Source organism: Eutrigla gurnardus, assembly GCF_963514095.1.
Source record: "Eutrigla gurnardus genome assembly, chromosome: 5".
In the NCBI taxonomy this organism is placed as follows: domain Eukaryota; kingdom Metazoa; phylum Chordata; class Actinopteri; order Perciformes; family Triglidae; genus Eutrigla; species Eutrigla gurnardus.
In genome coordinates this window covers 7,964,314-7,982,228 of record NC_139919.1, presented here as the reverse complement: position 1 = coordinate 7,982,228, position 17,915 = coordinate 7,964,314, and the positions used below count along the sequence as shown (strand labels likewise).

The 17,915-nt window shown below is 41.0% G+C and overlaps 1 protein-coding gene across 1 annotated transcript in view; it reads left to right on the top strand.

Annotated features, from left to right (window-relative positions):
- Nucleotides 1–17,915, top strand: part of mgat4b (alpha-1,3-mannosyl-glycoprotein 4-beta-N-acetylglucosaminyltransferase B) — an 86,536-nt gene that overhangs the window by 29,093 nt on the left and 39,528 nt on the right. The window lies entirely within an intron of this gene.

The following is a 17,915-nucleotide window of genomic DNA, read 5'->3' as shown; positions in this document are numbered from 1 at the left end:
ATCCAGCCCCCCTTGGATCGCTTTGGATCAATTCGTAAAACTTATTAGAAAAAAAAAAAAAAAATTTAATCAAACATTGAGCTTGTTCTGACCCTTTTTCGTACCGCGATTTTATCACGCGAGATTACGCGCGAGGTTTTGACTGGTCCGGATGTGCATTGTATAATATGTAATGAGGCGCGCGTTGATTCGCCGCAGGAAGGACAGAGCCGGGGGGGCTTGCCTGCATGCAGACTCCAAAACATAATGGCGGCGCTTCGGCGATTTCAGGTAGCGGACGGGGCGGGGTTGGGTGGTGAAAGAGGGGTGGGCTTATGCAAGTAGCCGCCACGGTGACGTCACCGAAGGCGCAGAATCAAAATCTCGTGCTTTAGGAATGCACACCCTTGTGTGCTATTCCTGTTCGGAAAAAGAGCAGAAGCGAAAAAACGGCGCCACTTTCAAACTCCAGCCTTTCAGGCAAGTTTCAACTGAGGTCAAACACAGATATGCATGTTTTAACAAGAGAAATTGCGATTTCCGGGTGATGACTCCTTTAAAAACGTCTTCCACCAGTATATCAATAAGGAGAGTGTTTTAAGAGTGCATTAAAATCTGTAGATTTTTAGTTCGTTTATTGAGTTTCATGACTGAGTTCCTCTCCACTTCATTAATAATAAGTGAATACATCCGTCAATTAAAACAAAGCATATAAAGTGCTGACTTTATGAGTTTTTACAGACAGCAGCTGAGTGCTTCTGCTGTCATTAATTATTTACTCATTATCATTCACAGCGGTTGACGTTGCAGAGTCTGCATTTTTTATTTGCAAGTAACAAAAAAAGGATTAAGAATTTATCTGTTTAAACATGCACCATAAACAGGCATATATTAGTATTATATTGTGCATGAGTTACACATGCAGTATTAATATTCCTTGGCTGTGTATTGGATTCGTTGGCTGCAGTCTGGATTTGAGTAACAGGTTGTCTAAAATACTGAGGACATGAACTCAGTATGTCAGTGTAGATCATTTATTGGTGTATTTAGAAGTGACTATAGCTGTCAACATGCAGTGTAAGAATACGTTACTGTGTAAGCAGGCACAGTCATACTGTGAGTTCAAATTCAGGTTTCAGTACATTTTCCACATTTACATGACAGTACATTAGTAAATGTAGTACAAGTACTTTACTTGAGTATTTATTTTATATGCTACATTATACTTTATACTCCACTAAATGTATTTGACACATATAGTTGCTGGTTACCTTTTATATATTAAAACAAAATGTATTAATGTATTATTCAACAGCAATGAACTAATGAAAGTTGATGTATTATTACAGATTAAACGACCAGCAGTGTAAAGTCATGAACATGAGCTCCACCTTTACCAGCTGTAACATTAAAGTGATAAATCAATAACATAAAATGATTCTGCATAATGAATACTGTCTGTGCTTTGGGTATATGTTGATGCTGATTCTTTTACTAAATTAGTACCAGAAACTAGTACTTTTACTTTTTAAACTGTGGCTTTACTACTAGTACTACTTCCTGAACAAAGACAAAGTGGTACAGTTACATTTGCACAAAAGAGTGAGTGTGATTTATGAGCTCTGCTAATGTCTCCCTGTGAGTCTTAATGGCCTTCAGTTATTATTGTTGGAGGAGTAAACCCATCAGAGAGATGCAGTACTGATGGAATTACTGCTCTGCTGTTTACTGACTGTTTATCAGACGAGTCTGCAATAAACTTTAGCATCACAAGTCGGGTTGCTATTATGTGGCTGTACCTGCATGCTCACATGCAACAGTGTGAACCAGGTCCATACAACTCTACAACACAGCAATGAGCTCTGCAGACGTCACCTGGGCACCTCGTGGCCTTCCTGTTTTTGGCCGTCACCAACTTGGTTATTGGTTGTCACCATATTGGGGTTTTTTTCCGTTGCCATCTTGATTTCTGATCGTTGCAATCTTGGTTTTTGTCTGTCTTCACATTTTTTTGACATAAAAAATAACGTAAACCATAAAAATAGTTTCACATACATTTCTGTTATTTCAGTAATTGATATGTTTGTTTTCAAGTGGCTTTCACTTTATTTTAAAGCACAATACACATTCTGATGTTTTATTAAGACAATTTCAATAAACTGGGGATGAGAATGATTTGTAGGAATTGCAGGGTTACATTCAAAGATGTTTTGCATGACAGACTTTAGGCAGGATGCTTTAATCTGCTGACAGTCATGTGGTCAGGTTTGCAGGGGAAATGATGCTAATATGTTTTTCTTCTTCTCGTTCCCCTTGATCTAATCTACGTTATGGTTCTTTGTGGTCCCTCGGGGGCCATAAGCACAGTAAACAGGAAGTATATAGAGCCAATCACTGACCCCACCATAGCTCCCTGTGGGATTCTGGGTAACGTAGTTGACTGCTCCCCTAATTAGCCTCTTATAGGGTGGACATGAAGCCTTGCAGGCCAGCCTCGAGGCAGCAGGTGTTTCTAACACAGAGCCTACAGGCTAATGAGCAGGTCACATGTCACATAATGACTGGGAGGAATGCATCAACACTGGGAGGACTGGGAGGGGGTATAAACCAACATGGGAACAGAGCAGAGGAGGAAATGTTAATCTGTATGACCTCTGAATAACTGAAGTGAAGAGCGTCAGAGTGCTTATAGACAGGAAGCTATTATCTTATGGACAGGAAGCTACACTCCCATCATCAGCCAGTATGTGGAGGATGTATTGTCTCCACGCCCAGCTGAGGGACTCTGGGCCTGGTTCACGAATGATATGTCATTAAAAAACGATATAAGATATAAAGATTCATGAAACATGCACATCGGTTTAAAGGTGCCTGCAAATGTCAATATAATTAAATGGAATAATGATTTGGGCTGGTTCGGCCTTTAAGACCAATGACAGGAAGTTCTGTTTAATGAACATTCGGTTTGACGACGTGAGTTGGAAGAAGACCTTGAGAGACGTCTACCAACCAATCAATGACGATGAGAGGACGTAGGTGATGATGAGGGGACCCTCAGACATCTTGCGGAAACCCATCCTCACATTGTTGCAGTTGAGTATTTGTGTGTGTGTGTGTGTGTGTGTGTGTGTGTGTGTGTGTGTGTGTGTGTGTGTGTGTGTGTGTGTGTGTGTGTGTGTGTGTGTGTGTGTGTGTGTGTGTGTGTAAATGTCATCATGGCTGCAGCAGCAACAAAGGGATAAGGCTACACTTATCAGTCTGGAGGACATCTTGCCTCATCTGTGTGTCAAGTTGATGCCTACACACACACACACACACACACACACACACACACACACACACACACACACGGTTGTCATGGTTACTGAGCAGCAGGAGGCTGACAGACGGCAGTCAGATATCCTCTCTGTCAGCCTGTTGCTCTGAATCTTTAGTTTTCCCAACAAGATTTTTAGTCAGATGTCAGAAACCCAGTTTGTGTTTTCCTCTAGCTGTCTGATCCTGAACGCCTCGCTGTCCCTTCCTCCTCCTCTTCCTCCTGCACCTCCTCTCTGCTGCTCGGACTTCTGCTTTGTTTTTAGCACACATGCTAATGTGGCAGCCATGTTGGCAGCCTCTGAAAGGCTGGCAGCAGCAGTTGGAGTGACAGCCGTTTTACCACTCAGTACTTCTGCTGTCAGTTTCTGTTCGTGTTTAACATTTACATACAAATTACATGTTGAAGGCACAAGTTACATTAAAATAAACCTGGATAGCATTTAATATTGATATACACTATAATGCCAAAAGTATTCGCTCACCAAACTCTCTCCTCCATGTCTTTATGGACCTTGCTTTGTGCACTGGTGTACAGTCATGTTGGAACAGGAAGGGGTCCACAAAGTTGGGAGCATGGAATTGTCCAACATCTCTTGGTATGCTGAAGCATTCAGAGTTCCTTTCACTGGAACTAAGGGGCCAAGCCCAGCTCCTGAAAAACAACCCCACACCATAATCCCCCTCCACCAAACTTTGCATTGTGCCACGTGTACGTGGCACAATGCTTTTATACACCTGTGGCCATGGAAGTGATTGGAACACCTGATTTATATTATTTAGATGTGTGAGTGAATACTTTTGGCAATAGAGTGTGTATATGTATATAAATGATGATGAGAAACAAAAACCTTGCCACTGTCTCTAACTGGGAACTGAATCCCAGTTGAATCAAGTGAAACCAGTGAGTTCATCTGCTCTGACAGGAGGGTAGGAACCGAAACGCTGCCAGATTTTTGTTCCTACCATCTCTTTGTCTCTTTTCCTATTGGATGTGACAGCTGATATTGAGAGGAAGCGGCACGTGAAGATATGTGAGCGCTGCCAAACTGACCAGTGTGTGTGTGTGTGTGTGTGTGTGTGTGTGTGTGTGTGTGTGTGTGATATCAAGGTAATGACTCTGTGACACACACGCAGACACCCACACACACTTACCTCACACACACACATACACACACATTATTGATTAAGTCTCAAATAAACACAAATCCACTCCACATATCGACTGAAAAAAGAGCTCAGGTGGTGTGTATACATCACACACACTTCGTTGGATGAAGTCATGGTGTTAGACGATACTGTTTGGGTTTGAACTGACGTGACTATGTGTGTGTGTGTGTGTGTGTGTGCATGTGTGTGTGCGTGTGTGCGTGTGTGTGTGTGTGTGTGTGTGTGTGTGTGTGTGTGTGTGTGTGTGTGTGTGTGTGTGTGTGTGCGTGTGTGTGTGTGCGTGTGCGTGTGTGTGTGTGACACTGAGGCTGCATTCGGACTGCAGGCAAATCCGGTTTGTTTCTCAAATCAGATTTTTAAGACAGACTGTCTGGATTGTTATTTGCAAATGTCAGATGGATTTGTGTTTCCAGACACCACTAGGGTATCTGCATGGGTTGCTATGGTAACAACCAAGGTGTCAGTAACTATGTAGCTATGCTAGTGTTGCAGAATTTCAACGAGGAAGCGTTCGCCCTCAAACCAATTTGCGTGGTAAAATTGCTCCTTCTGGCTGAGTTTGTCTGGTGTGACGGAGGAGTTCTGCAGTGTGAATTGACCTTGACCGTTTAACTGTAAATACCCGTGTCAATGTTCATAGGCTTGAAAAAAACAAACATAAAACTACTCATAATGCTGAAAAATGACCCCTGTGAGTGTTTTCTCAGTATAAAAGGTAAAAACAGGCCATTCCCCGTCAAATCAATGTATCAGGATAGTCAGACTTTTACGCCACCTTGTCCCCGACAAAATTAAAACTACAACTAAACTGCACTCTGAATTACTTTTCCAGGGAAACTTGTTTTTTCCGGACCGAACGGTTGCAGTTTGAAACAGTTTGAAAAAAAAAAAAACGAAAACAACATCGTTAGGTTTGTGCAACAAAGCTACAAATCCCTCAAAAACCTTTGTATTTACAATATTTGCAAGAGGCTAACTTCCATATAAACTAAACTGACTCGTGGCAAGTCACAGACCGTGAGTTGTTTTTTTTGCAGTAATGATGAGCAGTGGATTAATAACATTATGAAGTGTAGAGAGAGACGGGACAAAATGAATAATGACTAAACAAGTTAACGTTTCATAAACACATTCTCAGCTCAATTTCTGTAACCAGTGTTGCATTAAAGCAGGTGGAATTAGCAAGCTTGTTAGATAACTAGTTTACTAGTAAATGTGTTAACATTGTAGGAAAGCTCATTACTATCCTCAGATGAGTGACTGCTTTGTGCGACTCATGGTTAGCATTAAAGCATGGTGGAATAAGCAACCAGCTAGCTAGCTAACTAGCAGACAGCTGGCTAGTCAATTGCTTGTGTACGTTGTTGTCAGTTTTATGGCAGCTGTGTTACCTCAAGTTGAACAATGTACGTCAAGACATGTGGCGTTTACATCGTCCTACTGACATCACAGTTTCCATCGACAGAAGCATCTGTTCACGGCGTCCTGATGTGAGATTTACCTGCCTGCTGATTGGAAACACACCTGCTCTGTTCTCAAAGACACAGCTGATTGAGAGCAGGCCGATTCTTCTCCATCTGTCTTTTGTTTAGTCTCAGAGGAAAAACAGAAGCTACCTTTGTTCGTGTCCTTCATTCAGTGTTTTTGGCTAACATGCTCACGCTCCTCACAGCTTTCTGCTCCTTTGTGTCGGCTCCTGATATTTATTTATTTATTTTTTCTTTTCTTTTCTTGGCTGTCCTGCTGCTTCATCCTGCTCTTAGTGTTTCAGTCTGTCTGGCTCAGATGCTAATGTTCCTACCAGCCCTCTCCGCTCTGATCAGTGTGAATTAATGCAGAAAAGAAGAAGAATAGCGCTTTGTTTTAATCGGTACAAAACTTCAGCTCCGGTGTAAGTTTAGTTTCTGTTGTTCCGGTTTTCCATCATTGTAGGCGTTTTGTTTGTAGCTCTTATCTCACGAGCAGATATTTGCTATTTTTTTTTCAGAACTGATGATAAAAAGCAGGATCTTGGCATCAGGTTGATTTTACAGAAGGTTAACCAAGGACAGCAAGAGCGGCAGTCTTCTCACTTTATAATTCAGTGTGAACAGCAGAGGACGGGTGCAGGAGTTTGGTGAAAAATCACAGAGGAGGTGTGAACTTTCAAAGTTAGGTTCAACTAACTATACTCAACTTTCCTCAGACTCGTCAGTCTGTTTTGTGAACAATCGAAGACGTCTGAGAAAAGAGAGGTGAAGTCCCGCTCCTTCCAGTTGATCACTATGTAGGGCAGTCAACGGCGAGAGGCAAAGAAGCGTCTGATAATAACAAATAAATAATAACAAAATAACTGCCTTTTTAAGTGAAATACTTTTAATTTTACTTTTAATTCTCAGTAAAAAATACAGAATAAATCAGTGTGAATCTCTGGCAGAAACCAATATACATCATCCAGTCATTCATGTTTTGCCTTTGCTTGAGTATTTCTTTCCCTTGGTACTCTTCATTTCTCCATCTTTACTGGCTTCACTAACTTGTTTTTGACTGATATCCACTACAACATTTGGTTGTCATTCCTTCATTAATTATGTACTTTATTTTATGGACAACTTGGATGCTGGTATTTCCGAATCCTGTGATTATTTTGGGTAAATATCATATTCATACTAAGTAGAATGGGACTACACCCTCTTTCACTCATGTTCATGTTTAAATTTGCCAAATACTTTAGTTGAAATACTAAAGGAAGCTTAAAACACATCCACTCATCCATCTCAGGTCTTACTTTGCTCTCATGTTGCTGTTTTGTGCTCCTCGTCTGTTGAACTGATTCATTGTCAGACATCTTTTTCCCATATATTGGTAGTCTCTGCATCTATCGGTTGAATGTTTTGAACCTTAATTTCCAACTTTACTGTTTGTATCGATTGTTCATCATCGTTTACATTATTGCCTGTCTTGCTATGAAGTAAAGGAAAACAAAGTGCACCTTGCTAAATGGCTATAAAGACCTGTTCTCTTCTTTTTGGACCAAAGGGTTGGCTGTGTTTAAACCCGCCCCCAGTTTTTAAAGTGTGCTTTAGTCACTTTAACGCATGGTTAGGTGTACGTTCACCAGTGGGTTAACCACTACTGGAGCCTGCAGTTACTGGTTAAACTGTTGGTCTGTGAAATGAACTGGTTTCCACTTATTCTCTCTCCTAAATATACCCATACTTCGATGCTGTAATGCCGATGAGGTCATTATTTTGTCTTGCCAGGTGTGATCGCACTCCTCGCATACCTGCCGGCTGTGTGTGTGTGTGTGTGTGTGTGTGTGTGTGTGTGTGTGTGTGTGTGTGTGTGTGTGTGTGTGTGTGAGAGAGTGTGTGTGTGTGTGTGTGTGTGTGTGTGTGTGTGTGTGTGAGTGTGTGTGTGTGTGTGAGGAGGAGGAGGAGGGATAATTGACTTCCTCTGCCACTGCCAGACTGAAATCACCTGGTTATTCTCTCCAGCTGGCCGTCTCTTTGTTCTCCCGTTCAGAACAGAAACATATTACAGACCAACACCAACAAACACAGAACATAAATAGTAGATAAGACGTAAGCAGCCATGTTTTCAGCACATAAAGGCATCACATTATGGTAGTTTATTCTGAACAAATCCACAGACTAAACACAAAACCGGTGGCAGAGGTTCAGAAAGGAATTGACGTCATCAGACTCCAAACTCCGGGGCTTTTGAATTAGAGGTTTATTAAATGTTACAAAAAAACATAACCAGCTGGATTAAAGCTCTTTCTTTGCTTTGATATCATGAGACAAACTGTAGACGGAGAAGTTAGTCTAAAAGGTCAAACTGATCCGCTCTCAGTTTGAAGTTAAAAGGATGAAAACTTCCTACTGCTACCTCAAATCTGCAGACATCTGTTTGGTTAATTTCCCCTGCTGTCAGAAGTCTTTAGGATCTTTTCTGCTATACGAGATGATTCTTTGGCTCCATAGAGGAGAATGGAGAAGCAGATTTCCACCAAACACTCTGACATGTTTACTGAGACTACTGCTGCTCAGACTCGTGACTTTATTTACCTCTAAAGGGAAACACATGGATGGTGACCCATGTGGCCCCACTCTCATGTGTTCCCTACCAACAGGTTGGATTATGGTTAAGAGTCTCAGAGATGAGATGCGATGGTGTAGCAACAATAGTAAAAGCTAAAAGTTGGATTGACTTATTGAAAATGCGGCTGTCTGCTTTACAGTCATCTTCTCAAACATGCCCCATTTTATATAGATGAATGTGATTGGCTCTTCACAAGATGCTTGAAATCTGTCCAAATCAAATAAGATAATAAAACTTGAACTTGTAAATTAGTTCCTGGGTTCTTGGGAAACAGACTTCTGCTGTTGACTTTTTCTTCTAACGGGTTCAGTATGTGTAACGTGCTCCAGGCAATCCTCAGTGTTTGATGTACTTGAGACTACTGCAAACACTTAGTACACTCTAGCAACCAACTAAGAAAACACCGATAAACACCTTGAACATCCAAGCAACCACTTAGTAACATCGTAGTAATAACTATGTCCTACTGACACCACTTATCCCGATAATTACGACCGCAGAAATGGTTATTTCCATTATCAATTACATTTTCTCTATAAAATCCTTGAAACAATGTCCTCAAACTGCATATTTTTTACTATTCAAAACCCAAATATAATAAACCAAAAATCAAGTGGGACTAAATATGTTCCTTGGTCACACCGTGCACCTAACATTACGCTACACATCTGTTTATGTGTAGCGTAATGTTTTTTTCCCTACAGCATACGGCAAAGAAGAATTGTCACGGTGTGAGCCAATCAGAGGCCGAGTAGGGGCGGGCCTTCGTCTCTGATTGGCTCTGACCTATCCTCTTCCCTGAATGTTTGTGAGAAAGTCATAATATCCTACGAGTGAAACTGTAGTTTTCCTGCTTCTCCTCGAGCATCACAAATGAAGAGACATGTACACGTTTTTCCGTAAACCAAGTTGCTGGGCCCGTAACACCACCTGTCCCAGCACAGACCAGTGGCGTCACTAGGCTGTTTTATTCAGGGCTAAAGCCCCGGATATTATTTAATTAGCCCTGAATATAATTTTTGGGTAAAAAAAAAAAAAATCAACCTTCCGACGGTCCTTGAACGCAGGTGAGTCAGTACACTTCAGCAGTCAGACTCAGTGTTTACAACAGGTTAGTAGTGAACACAAGCTCTAGATTTCACTATTTATTTATTATATATAATGTAAAGAATACATGCATGACTGTGTAACTCATTAAACAGTCAATAAATAGTTCATTTTTGCTGAATGTTGGCAGTTTGTGTGTTTGTGAATGAGGCACTTTTGTGTTTGGGCAAAGGGAAGTTGTGAAAATGCGTATTTTCACCATTGGTATTTATTAGTATATTTACTGGTAACCATGGAATGCATTAATTAAATTCAGTCTAGAAGTGATGAAATGATTCCAGTCACTAATAGGTAGTTAGTTATTTGTTGGATGTCCCATGTGCTTTACACTAGAAAGACACAAAGTAGCCTAGTCCTTCTAGAAAGAGAATAAACATAACCAGACTGTTTACCACCTCAAGTGAATTAACTTATCATATCCCCAGTCAGATCCATATATAAAGGTAATGTAGGATCTGTTTCACTTGTATTCATTTTACTCTGAAATAACTTGAAGGGAACTTTAATTGTCTGGGGATAAGCAGCACAGCAGTCAGGTAGCTGTTTAAAGCTATAATAAACGTGTATTTAGTTTATTTAGTTAATGCATGATGAAAGAATTTGCATGCGCAATAGAGCATACAACAGTGTTTTTAATCCTTTTCCCTCTGGGCTGAGCCCCAGATGTTTCAGAAACCTAGAAACGTCGGCCCTAGTTTTAAGAACTAGAACCGGTTGATTCGGTCTCTGGTTCGCCGCGGGCGGGCCGATATTCTGTATTTACTGCAAAGACTACGTTAAACAAGGACCAGAAACACAACCTGTACCAGGACTAGTGCCCCCCCCCCCATCGTCTCAGCATCAGGCAGAAAGTCAGAGCTAGAAATAATAAATAACATTAAACACTGCTTATAATATCACCAAAGAAGCACATTTTAAGTGAGTTTATTGTTTGTGTTGAGATTTAAATTATTAAATTACCAGTGTATGGAAGCTGTAAAGAAAAGGTGTGAAATGCGTATTATTGCGGTATAGTAAGGTGCAGTGAAAATGTTTGGGTGCACCTTAATGATTTGCTGGTAAAAGAAAAAGCACCCAGTGTAAAGTTAGTGTGGAGCCCTGAGGAAACTGTTTGAATGTCTTGTTGTACAGTGTGTTGTTGATCATCTCTCCATCAGCGTGGTTGCCTGTGGGTTGTTTCTTTAGTTCAACATGACGACATGTTGCACCGTTACAGCGCAATGGTTCTGCTTTCTTTCAGATTTTAAATTTTGACCCTCACCATCTTCACTCATTGTCTCTGCATGCAGGCGTGCAGAAGGATGCATATTTGTCATTCGTCAGAATCACATCATTTATACAGCTTTTGTTTTGCCTGCTGCACTGAAAACGAGCTGTGACCCACAAACATACCGACCCGTGGATTTAACGTCCCGCTCCACTGCTGATCATTCTAATTGTTGAACTTGTTGAGTTGGTAATGAGCTGCCGTCACCCCGCTGTGGGCCTGGACCAGTTGACTCTGCAGCTTTGTTTCCTTCCCTTCACTCTGGCTCATTAGATAAAAACCCAGAGATCCACTTCCCTGTCGTGTCCTGTTGTCGGTCGAACATCCTGTTTAACATTTTACTCCCCTCAGACTGTGATTTGGAGGTTTTACCTTTTCTGTTGTAAACATGCTTGTTATGAGCCGAGCACCACCTTGCCCCTGACACCGTCACTCAGTGTCACATGGAATCTGGCACACCTATGCAGTGCAGTCTGCTCTACAGAAATGCCTCTTGGACCACTTTGTTGATCCGACTTATTTAAAACCTCACAGGCGCTGTCGTCACGCCCTCTCGTTCCGCAAAGCCGGGGTGCTTTATCAACGCAGACACCGTTGTTACACCGCAAACACAGTTCTGTATAAAGGGTCCGGTGTGCGCCATATTTTGACAGATTACAGTGGAATCGTCTGTGTAAAAGGGGCTAAAGAGTGTGGTTGATGGTTACTTTTCAGACTAAGGAGTCGGGTGATTACACTCACGTTACTAACGACTGAGGTGACAAAATGTGTATCTTTATAATACATCACAAGCTCCGTTATTTGACACGTTGGTAGTGACAACAGGTAGGAATGAGACTTACTGATGACTTTGTTAGTTGTTTGTCTCTGTTACTGAAAACAGCAGATTTTCGTTATTTTGCCTTCAATCAATAAATAATCAGACTAATAATGAAAGACTGTAAGACATCTATATACTGTATATATAAAGGTCTTATTTTCACCTCCTTCCTGTGAGCTGAAAAAGCAGAAGGCCATTAACTGTGTGTGTGTGTGTGTGTGTGTGTGTGTGTGTGTGTGTGTGTGTGTGTGTGTGTGTGTGTGTGTGTGTGTGCGTAAGAAAGCATGATGGGTAATCACATTACTTGTGATTGGTGGTTATTATTTTATTACACTAACACACACACAGAGGATGACTCAACCTGACCGCTCCCCCTTGTACAAATGTGTGTGTGTGTGTGTGTGTGTGTGTGTGTGTGTTGTGGTATTATAGTGCAGGATTACAGTGTATTAGTGCTGTTTATCCGTCTACATTCAGCTATTGATCTAAACCTCTTTGGCATGATGGCTTTTTTCCTCGTCATTGATGTGATGTGTGTCCTTGATTATTGACCCGAGTGAACACACATGTATGACATCAGTCTCTGTTGGGGTCAAAGGTTAAAACATGAGTATATGAGGATGTAATCCTGTAAAGAGCCTCAGTGTTATTATGTTATTATCTCAAGCACACACACACACACACACTTTGTTGGTGTTGTGATCACTTTGTTGTGAAAGCATGTAAATCCGTATCGTTTGCTCTTAGATCCTAGACCGTACGTTAGAAGTGGACGTAGTCACTGTGATGTCACCAATTGAGGACTACGGTTTTGAAGCTCAGTATTTTGGCCATGGCCATCTTGGTTTTGATTGTTACAATTTTGTTTTTTGGCTGACAAAAACATGCTGCACACCGTAGTCGAGATGAAAGCACGTACATCTGGATAGAAGGTTTTGGTCATGCTGCCCAGCTCTAGTTGTTATCAGGTAGAGCTGCAGCAGAAACACACATGGAGCAGATTAAGATTCTTTAAAACACTTAGAGACAGATTGAGGCAGTCTGGGTAAAAAATCCCAGTCAAATATAAACACACAGACATAATATAGATATTATGTCTGTGTGGATATCAGTATCTCTGAACATCTATTAATCCACTTACAAATCATAGAAAAAAGATATTGCAGAACTTCCTTTAGATTCTTCAAGTTTGAAGTTTTCTTCAGTATCACAGCAATCCAGAGCTAGTTGTCTGTGTATCCATGGGTACACTGCAGACAGGAGCTGGTAATTGATCATTCAGCAGAATTTTAATGGTGATTATCTGACAAAACGTCAACAAGAAATTACTGATCACAAGTCTGTCTGCATCCACGATCATCTCTAGACTGCCGCCAGTGGCAGGAAACCATCTGTTCCGTCTTTGATGAGTGGTTTGGTGTTTTGTTTCTTCTTCCTGTGGAAATCTGGTCAGCTACAGTGGTGGGACGTGTCGTCTGGATTTCTCCAGCAGCTCCGCTCAAGGTTTCATTGATCTGAATTTTGAAAGCAAGCCTCAGGTTGCTCAGAATCAAACAGAGAACTTCTTCCTTGAGAAGCATTTTGAGTCTGTTTTCACCTACATGTAATACTGTATCTTCATCTGTGTGTAATTCATTAAGATCATCCCACCATGTCATGGGAGTTTACTCAAAGTCTGTGCATTTGAGTTAAAGGTGCTAAATTCAACATTCAGAGCATTAATACAGCATCAAACAGTTAATATTGATGTGAAGATAAAGTGGAGTAACACCTGAGCAGTGAATGAAGCTGGTGCCCTTCACTTCACTTCACTTCACTTCACTTCACTTCACTGTATAAATAGGTTCAAATAGCTCCACTGACTGCTTATTGATGCAAAAAGTCCCGCCCCCTTGGTTCAGACCGCTCCCCCAGAACGCTGAACGAGTGTGAGAAACCAGGAAGTAAGCATTGACAGACAGGCAGGCCGTCCAATTATTTAGTTTTACAATCCTGCCACCGGCACTGATGACATTTCTTAAATATTTTATATCGGAGCATTTAATTTATTCATTGCTATCTGTGTGTTATAAGGATTTCAAGTAATATAACAAAGTGTTTCTGAATAGAATCACTCAAAAGTAGGAATTGTACTTGTAATGGAGTGGTTACTTTGTGGTACATTGTAGTATCTGTACTCTTACTGAAGTATAAAATGTAAGGACTTTTTCCACCACTGTCCTTAGACGCAATATTGTTTTTAAGACAAGATACAAGCGATGGATTAGAGAGCTTTGGAGGTGTCGGCATTACGGCGGAGCATCAGTAGCTGTATCTCTGCATCACTTTGTGTGGTCGGTGTGCAGCTGCAACCGCCCGTTTGCCTTCAGCCTGCCAGAACACAGAGTTCACTGTTGAACAGACTGACTGCTGCAGGAAGGAGATTATTTCATCAGCGCAGATAAATAACTGGGCAGAAGCATCATTAAAAACTCATCAGCGAGCAGCGAGTGTGTGAGCATTCACTTCAGTTATCAGCTAAACAGATGTGGCTATTGTGTTCCATTAATGAGGGCTTACACTAATCATTACAGCAGAATGAAAGTTGAACTGGGTGTTTTTGCTTTCAATTGGATAGAAAACATACAAACATTTATGTTATATTCAAGGACAAACACAAGACAGTCACATTTCCATAAGCCTCGGCTGCATATTCCTCATGATTTTTTCCGTTAGCGCCACCATCTGCTCTAAATTTCCTTTACTACATTGAATTGAGTGAATTTTCTTTCTTGGTAGCTGACAAGTGACATTTTGACAGGTCTCTGAAAAATGAGGTTCCCACACAACTAAACTTGTGTATTAAGTTATGAGGGAAACACAATTTGTCCTGGTTTACGTTTGCTAACAAACTAGCTTCAAACCAGTTTGTGGAAGTCCACGTAGGGAGGAGGTCTGGGTGGTGTATGGGAAAAAAAACATAGGACTTTCACCCAGGACACTGATGTTAGTGTCCATGTGAACCAAGAACGAAACCTTAAGTAGTTTTGTACCAGAAAGTGGTCCAGAAAGTCAGATTCCTGGAAGCAGGACAGAGTTGTTCTGGCAGAAAACAATCACAGATGTCAGTGATGTCACGACACCGGAATTTCTAACTTTGATACAATACGCTGAAAAATATTGACTGCGATAGCACGGGGAAAGTTTGAGCATTGAGAACTTTGAATTTTAGTTTTTTTTTAATCAAAAGGTTTGCAGTGTCCGTTTCAACTCATATTAGATACACATGTATCTAATATTCAGTATCGATCAATACTTAATGACTTAAAATGACTTAATGTCATTTTGCATGGATCATTTGATCCTAGAAAACCAATAGAAATTCTGTGCAAGAATGGTATGGTCGACATCGGGTCGACAACCTTTTTGATACAAAGTGCCATTTTTAGATTTTCTTGTTAATCCGTGTGCCACATTAAAGTTAACATAAAGTTGAATTTTGACACCACATCAAAACTTAAATATTTCACCCATGTGCAAAGTGCAGCATTTGTATTATATATGAGAGCACTATACAAGAAGTATAGAAGAAGGCTGCTGAGTTGAAATCAGGCTGTCACTATTTTATTTTAAAGTGGGGCACGTTCATGAAATGCTCTGGTGCGGTACTTAAGGTTTTCTTTCTTCCACTTGTTCCGTTGCTTCTAAATGGTTTCAGTATTAACATGATTTATGTGTTGAAGCAGCGTTCCTTCACCGTGTTGTTGAATTAAAACCATTATTATTGTTGATCTGCTCAGCCTGACTGAAGGGTTTCTGCTGCCATTTGTTATTTTGTAAAAACCCATCAGCACTCGTGATACTGAAGTCAGTGGTCTGAACGAAGTGAATGGAGGCGGCTGCATGTGAGACTAACAGGGATTACTGCAGATTTACCTTCACATAGCATTAACCCAGAGAGGGATGATGGAGAGATGATGGACGGGTGGCTGATGTTTGCTGCAGCGGATGAAGGATTTAGCATTTTATATTCATGTTTTTACTCAGATTATGTCCGTTTCCCCCTCTCTACCTGTCCACTCCCATATACTCTCAGTAATCCTAAATCTGTTTTCTATCCGTCACATAATGTTGAGAAGGCAAGGAGTGTGCAATGATGAATCACAAACACGCACGTATTAAATGTCCAACCGCTTCTGTCAACATCTGTCTTCTCTTATTACGCAACAATCAATCAGAAATCCTCAGTATTCATGTTAGTAAAAGACATGCTGATGATATAAAAGCATGTCCTGTGATGTAACTTCAGGGAGAATATGTATTGTACTTCTCGAAACTGGCATGTGTTACGGCTTCTGGATAGAAAAAAATCTCACGCTGTGTTTGACCCCCCCGACCCAAAAAAGAAGCCTTGTGTGCTCTGATTGGTCAGTTGAGGAATAGTGATTAAATGAATTTTCACCGCGTGTTCTTCAGCTCCTCTTCAGTTAGAAGTCCACACATTTCTGTGTCAACACGGAGACTCAGCTCCACTCGTTCTAGCTTTGTTTGACAAACTAGCAGCTGGGCAGATATTGTGTTAATTGATGACATCACCACTTTAAGAAAAAGAACAGGCCAGCTTTAGATTGAGGTGTTTGAATGAGTTGAGGGGTTTCTGTGGGGGAGAGGGACTCCCTTTGGACCTGGACTTTAGGCTTTGACACTCACACCTTTTACATGAACAACAAAACATAAACATACTGAAGGAAAGGGGAAGCAGAAAAACATTCTCGGTCCTCTTTACTAACAACTGGTCACTGTAGTTTTTATAAAACAGTTCATGTTTTGCACTGATGATTAAACAGGACAGCGTCATGCAGACGACCTTTTCTACCAGAAACAGAAATGAACTTCTGGAACCGGGGCTCAACTACCTCAAAACCTTAATACACCCCTCCTCACCACCTCACCCCTCCCTTAATACACCCCTCCTCAACTACCTCACCCCTCCCTTAATACACCCCTCCTCACCACCTCACCCCTCCCTTAATACACCCCTCCTCAGCACCTCACCCCTCCCTTAATACACCCCTCCTCACCACCTCACCCCTCCCTTAATACACCCCTCCTCACCACCTCACCCCTCCTTTAATACAGCCCTCCTCAACTACCTCACCCCTCCCTTAATACACCCCTCCTCACCACCTCACCCCTCCTTTAATACAGCCCTCCTCAACTACCTAGCCCCTCCCTTAATACACCCCTCCTCACCACCTCACCCCTCCTTTAATACAGCCCTCCTCAACTACCTCACCCCTCCCTTAATACACCCCTCCTCACCACCTCACCCCTCCCTTAATACACCCCTCCTCACCACCTCACCCCTCCCTTAATACACCCCTCCTCTATAAACAACCAGAGTGACAGAGGTCTGGTTACTAAACGACCGTGTTCACTTTGTGGCTTCACTTTCAGGATAAATGAATCAGAGTGATCACAGGGGGTCCGGCTTCCTGTTCAGCAGAAACAACATGTTTCCCTGTTTACCTGGTGTTAGTTCTTTAAGCTTTTCAGTTTTATGGGCTGAAATGATGAGCTCAGATTTTGTAGAATACAAGGCTGATGATTTTTAAAGTTGCTCTCAACGTGACGATGAGTTTGTACTTCAAAAATTCAAAACATAATTTTGATTTCACCTCCATTTAAGATTTAAGGGAATATTATTTATTAATGATTTTAATGGATATTAATTCAAATGTATTAAATATCAGTGCGTTTCATTGATCTTTCTGTTCTCGACTATGTTTATTTAAAAGAAAAACAATTTGTTCGTAAAAGACACTTTGTCAGTGTAAAAGGCTGAAATGGAAGTAGAGCTGTAAATTAGGTTCTCATTAAAAGTGACACTGTTAATAGGGAGAAAAGAAAATCAAGCGATTTATCCACCAAAACTCTCAAAACTCAAGAAGCTTGCATCTTTACATTAGCAAAACTCTAAATTATATTACAGAATAATGAATTGTAGTTTCACTTTAAAAAAGGTTTAGTCATGTCTTAAAACAGCGTGTCACTGTGGTTTTTATCAAACATACAGGAGGAAAGACTGAATTGATTGGGACTATTTTCAGTGGCACTTGAATGCAATCCAATTTGATTATTGCGTTTAAAACCATGTTTTAACTGGTTTTAATTGGTGTGGTCTGTTCATTGCAT